The sequence below is a fragment of the Leuciscus leuciscus genome (assembly GCF_965113295.1).
Source record: "Leuciscus leuciscus genome assembly, chromosome: 3".
Taxonomy (NCBI): Eukaryota; Metazoa; Chordata; class Actinopteri; order Cypriniformes; family Leuciscidae; genus Leuciscus; species Leuciscus leuciscus.
This window is the reverse complement of record NC_138727.1, coordinates 19,808,577-19,817,047: the sequence shown is the minus strand read 5'-3', so window position 1 is coordinate 19,817,047 and position 8,471 is coordinate 19,808,577. Positions and strand designations below refer to the sequence as shown.

Below are 8,471 nucleotides of genomic sequence, written 5' to 3'. Positions count from 1 at the left end.
CGAGGGAAATCAGTGTGATTTCCATGAAGATGTGAAAAAATAGGCAGAAATCTAGCTTACACATTTACCCAAATTATTCAGGCTAATTGTAGTAATTGACGGATCAAACCTGTTTGACCAATAGTGGCAAGACACATAGGTATATAAAGACACCTGACAAAGTGGTTTCTCCCATCCCCATACAATGTCACTTCTCTGTCTTTTACGGCCCTGACGAGAACGTCGGTCTCCTCGGCTGTGAACCGCTCCTGGCGTGCGCCTGGCAAATCCGCCATTATAATAGCCATCCATTTGCCATGGAACAAGCGCGCCTGCTTTTAAAGGGAATGTGAGATGACGCTCTGATTGGTTTATTGCACGTTACGCCCAAACCACACCTATGAGTGATGTAGCTACTTCAGACCAACCCATTTTAGATTTGTGTCAGGCGCAAGAGTCACTTATCCCACCGGTATAATAGCAACAGCGCCCGAGATCCGCCAACAAAGTTACTTACGTTTCGCGTACACCTGATAATGCGCATACACTCTGCTTATTAAACACACAGGGATGCACAGCAGCACACAAACATGCCAAATATTAAAAATAAAAGGATTACAATGCAAAAGATTATTATTGTGTACATAAAGAGTGCGCACGAGCAGTTCCATTTGTGCTCTGGAGACGGTCTTTCTACTATCAAATTCCGTCATGTAAATAGCGAATCTGCCATGGCGCGAGCACAGCTGGCATTTAAAGGGAATGGGAGATGAGACTCTTATTGGTTTAACCATAGACTGTAAAAAAATATGGACGTAGTGTCCGTGACGTCACCCGTAGGTTTCTGAAGAGCATTTTTGAAGCCTAAAGTGGGCGGAGCCGGCCGTCGCCATCTTGGCCTCGCGTCACTCCCGGATAACAGAAAATGAGCAAAGGGGCGGGTGGGGAGGTAATGCTATGCTATATGCTATACTGACAGTACCAAGTCTGCGACTGCACAGGGCCTCGCGCTAAAGTGACAGTTGATGATGTAAAGCCAATTAAAAGTTCCTGTTTTTGCCCTTCGAAATATTATAATAGTTAAAAGACATGGCAACAAGTGAGACTGTGTATCGTGATTCTGTACTATTCTGCTAGTTGAAAATGTATATGCAGTAACTAAATATTACTCTGAGAGAGTGTGTGTGACAGTGATTTATGTGCATACATGTCAGTCACTCTTTTTTTATAGTCTATGGTCCGTCAGCGCGGCAGCGCTCGTCAAGTTCGTAGAGAGCTTATTCAGTCCATTTTAAATTCTGATTTTGGCCGCCTCTCAAATGGGTTAAACCATAGATATATTAACGTTACCTATGAAGTTCAAGTAAATGCGCTGGAAATCCGCGCTCATGTAAGGATGTGCATTTATTGCATGGACGGAGAAAGCGCCGACACCAGCAGGATTTCATCTGACGGTACATAAGCATATTATAATCTGTTCCGTGAGAGCAGAACGAACGAGCCTTTATTGACGTTTTAAAATCTGAAAACTCCAAAAAGCAACGAAATTGTCAGACATCCATTAGTGCATGTTCACAGAGGAAAACAACTGAAATACAGCGCTGGTTGTTCTCTTGAACGATACTCGACGACAACGACAGAATCCAAAGCCATGGGCGAAGTAATGGGTGTATTAAATTGTATGAAATAATCCCGAAAAAAAGCACAAACACTGCAGAGATGGCAAGTTCAGCAGCTAAAATTTGCTGAGGTGAAGTGACGGCTAGTAACAGCAGACAAACGGCTAGCATTGACATCAGCGGCAATCCACCTGTCACTCAAGTGGACAGGACACACCCTTAATTATGCAGAACTTTAAATATTAATCAACTAAACTTAATCAACACAGTTGTCATGAAGGGCAAAATTAGCTGTATAGACCAAAGCCACATACAGACACCAGGCTGTAAACACGTTTTTTTCTGCTGTAAAATTTGCCATTTTAACATGGGGGAGATACAAATTTGACTCACTTTTGACACCAGCCTCAAGCGGCCAGTCAACGAATTGCAGTTTAACTCACTTCCGTGTTGGTTTCAAGAGAGAGACGGGGAGGTTGCCGCTTGGGTTTAACGCACATAAATCTCAAAATACACCCATTACTCATTATGAGAATAGGGACAACCCTTTTAGACCATGCGCCTGGCATGCCGACCATTTTTCCCGTCGGTAAACTAGCAAAAGTGGATTCGGACACGCCCTAAGTGAACTTGTGCCGTGCGCTTTAGACCATGCGCTTAGATCGTTAAAATAGGGCCCCAAGTGTATAATTGTTATATTAATCAAATCAGTACATACAGTGCCAAAAAAAGTCTTAATGATTTTTTTATTATTCTTTGTTGACTAGTTTCCAAATAAAAATATTCTTAAAATCTTTAAAACTTACTTGAGAAGCAACACTATTATGATTTTTATATGTTGAATCCAAGTATATTTTGTCTTACCACACATTTTCATATTTAAAATACTTGTGAAAACATCTGTGCAGTAAGACAAAATACAGTCATATTCATATGTTGCATTTTTCATATTCCCCACACAAAATATTTCTGCTGTAGGGGACAATAAAGTTGATATAGCAATCAATCTTCACAACGCTGTCAATGGCTCCCTTGCACAGGGACTGTGCTGATACAGCAATGAACCCCTTTAAGTTTTCCCAGAAATACAGACCGGTCCTCACTGTTATTATTTTGTTGCCATGACAGAAGCAAGAGCAAGAGTATACTGTGTTCTGATTGGACCTCCAGAGGATTTCCCATCTATAGGGAGGATCTGGGATTTTGGAAAAACTTTCACAATGGCACATGTCAGCTTTTTAAAACGCTTTTACTGTGCTTGAGCTTTTACTGTGGTTGAGTTTAAACAATCTCAGCATTTCTAATGTTTCAGGTTACTGAACTTTATTTGACAACCCTTATTAGTCAAGTGTATCAGTCTTGTTTACATAAGAACTTTTAAAATGTCCAGTGCAATCAATATATATATATATATATATAGATAGATAGATAGATAGATAGATAGATAGATAGATAAATGTATAAATATACACTCACCTAAAGGATTATTATGAATACCATACTAATACTGTGTTTGACCCCCTTTCGCCTTCAGAACTGCCTTAATTCTACGTGGCATTGATTCAACAAGGTGCTGAAAGCATTCTTTAGAAATGTTGGCCCATATCTTGCAGTTGATGGAGATTTGTGGGATGCACATCCAGGGCACGAAGCTCCCGTTCCACCACATCCCAAAGATGCTCTATTGGGTTGAGATCTGGTGACTGTGGGGGCCATTTTAGTACAGTGAACTCATTGTCATGTTCAAGAAACCAATTTGAAATGATTCGAGCTTTGTGACATGGTGCATTATCCTGCTGGAAGTAACCATCAGAGGATGGGTACATGGTGGTCATAAAGGGATGGACATGGTCAGAAACAATGCTCAGGTAGGCCGTGGCATTTAAACTATGCCCAATTGGCACTAAGGGGCCTAAAGTGTGCGAAGAAAACATCCCCCACACCATTACACCACCACCACCAGCCTGCACAGTGGTAACAAGGCATGATGGATCCATGTTCTCATTCTGTTTACGCCAAATTCTGACTCTACCATCTGAATGTCTCAACAGAAATCGAGACTCATCAGGCAACATTTTTCCAGTCTTCAACTGTCCAATTTTGGTGAGCTTGTGCAAATTGTAGCCTCTTTTTCCTATTTGTAGTGGAGATGAGTGGTACCCGGTGGGGTCTTCTGCTGTTGTAGCCCATCCGCCTCAAGGTTGTGCGTGTTGTGGCTTCACAAATGCTTTGCTGCATACCTCGGTTGTAACGAGTGGTTATTTCAGTCAAAGTTGCTCTTCTATCAGCTTGGATCACTCTGCCCATTCTCCTCTGACCTCTAGTATCAACAAGGCATTTTCGCCCACAGGACTGCCGCATTTCACACCATTCTTTGTAAACCCTAGAAATGGTTGTGCGTGAAAATCCCATTAACTGAGCAGATTGTGAAATACTCAGACCGGCCCGTCTGGCCCCAACAACCATGCCACGCTCAAAATTGCTTAAATCACCTTTCTTTCCCATTCTGACATTCAGTTTGGAGTTCAGGAGATTGTCTTGACCAGGACCACACCCCTAAATGCATTGAAGCAACTGCCATGTGATTGGTTGATTAGATAATTGCATTAATGAGAAATTGAACAGGTGTTCCTAATAATCCTTTAGGTGAGTGTATATCAAACATATTATATTATGTATACAGTAATATAAATGTTTTACCACATAACTACAGACTGATAAATTAGAAAATACAAAATAAACAGTTATTTTCTCTTGTTATTAAATTCATGTAATAATAACAGTCTACATAAAGTAAAGAGTAAGAAAGGTAAGAAATAACCCCAAGAAACACACACAAACACACACACACACACACACACACACACACACACACACACACACACACACACACACACACACACACACACACACACACACACACACACACACACACACACACACACACACACACACACACACACACACACACACACACACACACACACAAAAGTCGGTTGTCCCCAAAGTATAAGTCGGTTGTCCCTCATTGAAGCAGATAGTGAGTAGCCTATCTCACAAATGCAGTTCATCATTTTGAAGCCCAATCTCTAAAAGAACAGAAACATTCATCCAGTTTGACTTTAGGACCAGAGTTCAATTGACTGTTATAATAACTTTACAATGTAATTGCTAGTTAAGGTAATTTAAAAGAGCTGGATGAGAAATAGGGACTCTTGCAGAGACCTGCATTGCTGTGGAGGTGTAAAGGTGTGCATTGCTTATTAGTGCTTCCTCAGATTCAGCTACATCAATTTCTAACGAAACCTCTGCACTTGTTGAATCTGTGATTTCCCTGGCGACCATCGGCATAACGCCAAGAATCCATGCAATCTGAGGCCTGCATTTTTTTCTGCATAATTTATTTATTTATTTATGTTCAACACAATTATTCATCCATCTCTTGTATCTTGTTCTTCCTCTGTTTTCCACCTTTCTGCAAGTCTTATTCTGGAATCACGACGGGCTCCTCATTACACCCATATAGCAGCTACAATTCTTCATAATTGTCAGAGTTTTTTTATTTATCCGAGCATGTGCTTGACATTTCATACAGTGATATTAGAGAATAAATTAGAAAAGCAGTAAAGCTTAATTGAATTTAACCCATCTGACATGATTTAATATGCAGCATTCTGAATAAGATTAGTGGTCAAGCTACTTAACATAATAATCCATATTCATATTAATATTAACTGGAAGACATGACACTAATATATGTACATACTAGAGCCTATAAATATAAGCCTGGAAAGTTATAGAGATATATTTAATGTGTGACCAAATATGTGTGACCACTTAGTCCCCTGAGGAAGAGAAAATGGGAAAAATCTTCAAATATATAAGCTTAAAAGGATAGTAAATTACAATTATGTCATCATTTCTTCACCCCAATGCCATTCCAAACCTGTACATAACATAAGATATTTTGAAGAATGCTGGCTGCTGTTCCACCACATCCCAAAGAAATCTGGAGACCTGGAGGCCACTGAAGTACATTGAACCCATTGTCATATTTGTGGAACCAATTTGAGATTGCATGTGCTTTTATGACATGGTGCATTATCTGTGTCCAGTTCTTAGCTGGCATAAATGGAACCTGGCCTAGTCTTCTGATGCTATAACAAAATCACTTCAAGGTTTGACACTTTGTCCATTCACAGGTACAATAGGTCTAGGACCATTGTAACATGTCTTAGTTACTTCTGTCTTCCTGTCAACATGAACCAGTCTGGACATTTCTGACCTCTCTTATTGCCAAGATTTTTTTACCCACAGAACTACCTTTCACTAAATTTGTTTTGTTGATCACATTCTTCCCCACATTTCTTCTGTATGCTTATACTTCAAGTTCACGAGTTCACATCTACATATGATTTATTATGGTAAGGGTTATGCGTATTTGGCGTGCTGTCCGGAGGGAGGGCTACGAGCTCGGAATTCGGCCCGAACCCAGAGTACTCCCCCCGGTAGGGGTAGATGGAACTAGAATAGGGTAGATGGAACTAGAAGAGAGGAGCTGGGGTGGAGGTGGGATGCTGCTGAACTGTCGAGGAACAGAGGTAAGTTCAGCTGTTATTTATACTGTCCTGGGTTGATTACTGATTGCACTCCACTTGCTCTTGTCAGGTTAATCATCTGCACCTGTTCCTCCCGAACCTTGTTTAATTAAACATCATTTGTTACCGTAAGATTTCCATACAGGTATAACTCATAAAATGGCCAATGGGTTTAATGATTTGGTTGGTTTAGCATTGTCTAGTTAGCTCCTGCTGGAAGGTGTTGTAACATTATCTAGTTTTAAAAAACATGTTTCCCCACTGACGGCTATTAAAAAGTAACTTAAATGCCTAAAAGGTAAAGCCCAATTTTTGGAGGGCTCTTAAATGGATTAAATTGACTTTTCATTATGTATTTTTTACAGACAGTAGTATTTTTCGTCAATCTATGTGTTTCGAGTGATAAAATATAAAGAGTAAAGGGCCTGAAACTGTGGCATCAGCCAATCAGTATTGTGGTGATGTAATTTACTTGCAAGTCCAGACTAATTAATCATATTGTATTTATAGCTCAGGTGACTGACCTGAAATTGTCTGTGGCTACCAATTATGGCAAAACAAATAATGAAAAAGGAAAAATGGTACTAAATTAGAGAAGAAAGCAAACCAGATGAATTTTCACTAATGGTCTGATACCAATATACTGTACATATATTAAATCCAGAAATCTACAAAAACAGTATGTAAAATGGCACATACTATATGGCAGGTCATATCTTTTCAATTTCAATTCTTTTTTCATATCATTCTTACTGTGAGCAACGCATGCCTCCTGTTTGCATTATATGACATTTCTCCTTTCACATGGATGTGAAAAAGTCAGGTGATGGAAGAACAAAAGCGTGTCAGTCAAACAGTGTAGTACAGCCACTTAAGATTCTCAGGGAGTGTGAGGAGCAGGGGCGTATAGTCTCAAGGGCCAAGGGTTTCTCTTCAGACATGGGCAGAGGAGAACATGACTGGGATAAGAATGGAACTGAAAAGGTTGCTGCATTCACAAACTCTCATGGGTTACTCAGCAGAGATAGAGAGCTTAGAGTCAAGTCAAGTTGCAGTAGCATTCCTTTGCTCAAAAGCCCCCAAAAATGTTTCAAGTAGTTGGAAAGATTTGTTTTGTAAATGCTTTATTTATAGCCTGTGTACGCATAAATTCATCAGCAGAAAGGCACTTTTAGTCTGTCCTCTTTTGTCTATTTTCTGCAGACTCCTACTTCATTATAAATCTTGGCACATGGGTTTCATCTCTGCCTAGCATAAATTAGCTCGGTATTAATTCACTAAATTCCCCCTGCATTGAGGATTGTAAAGGTGCTCTTAGATGTTTTGCCTTTATTTCTTTCTCTTTCTTTCTGCTTCCTCGTTGCTGTCCCTATCCTCTCTCTTGATGATTTCACTCAAAAAGAAAGTTGTAGTGATGAACTCTGAATTCAAAATGTTGATTGAAACATTATATGCACACATACACAAATTGCATGAAATACTGCGACATAACCACACCACAAGGCACGTCACAGAACTAAACATTGAGAAAATCACCTTTGAAGTTATCCATTTATGTTAACGATTTTGCTGCACCCACTCAGAAAAATATATATATTTTATATATTTATGGTAGGAAATTTACAAAATATCTTCATGGAACATGATCTTTACTTAATATTCTAATGATTTTTGGCATAAAAGAAAAATCGATAATTTTGACCCTATACTAATGTTGACTATTGCCTGGTTTTGTGGTCCAGGGTCACATATGGACAAAAACAGCTGAAATATTCTTCAAAATATCTGCCTTTGTGTTTCACAAAGGGTGTCATAAGAGTTTGGAAGGATATAATGGTGAGTAAATGATGTCAAGACTGACCTTGAGTCAGTGCTTGTCAGCAAACAACAGATAATCTGACAGTCATCCTATGAAAACCCACTTAAGGTCAAGGCGAGGACTCTTTAATAGATCAGAATAATTTCTAAAACCATCTGAATCTTTTTTCAAGAGCGCAGAGCCCTCTATATTTGGAGACAGTGAGGAAAAGCCACGGCCGAGGACGGCAGGGACTCCTGACAGCTGTGTGCAGCGGGTGGTGACATTTAAAGTCCAGCTGATATCACCGTCTGCCTCATGCGATGAATGCCTTCATGAGACTATCGCTTCAGGCAGAGACTGCCTTTTTGTGCTGATATTGGGCCAGATCTAACAAATACTTGTCAAAACCTTAAGCATTAATATAATGTGCGCTGATCTGTGCTCCTTTCTGTGTGTGTGGAGGCGTGAAGAGAT

At 39.8% G+C, this 8,471-nt stretch overlaps 1 long non-coding RNA gene across 1 annotated transcript; it reads left to right on the top strand.

Moving 5' to 3' along the window:
- Positions 1-773: 773 nt before the first annotated feature.
- LOC309494892 lies at positions 774-1,328 on the top strand. Its single transcript, XR_014204473.1, has 2 exons — positions 774-928; positions 966-1,328. It is a non-coding gene; the product is annotated as an uncharacterized lncRNA (long non-coding RNA).
- Positions 1,329-8,471: the final 7,143 nt, after the last annotated feature.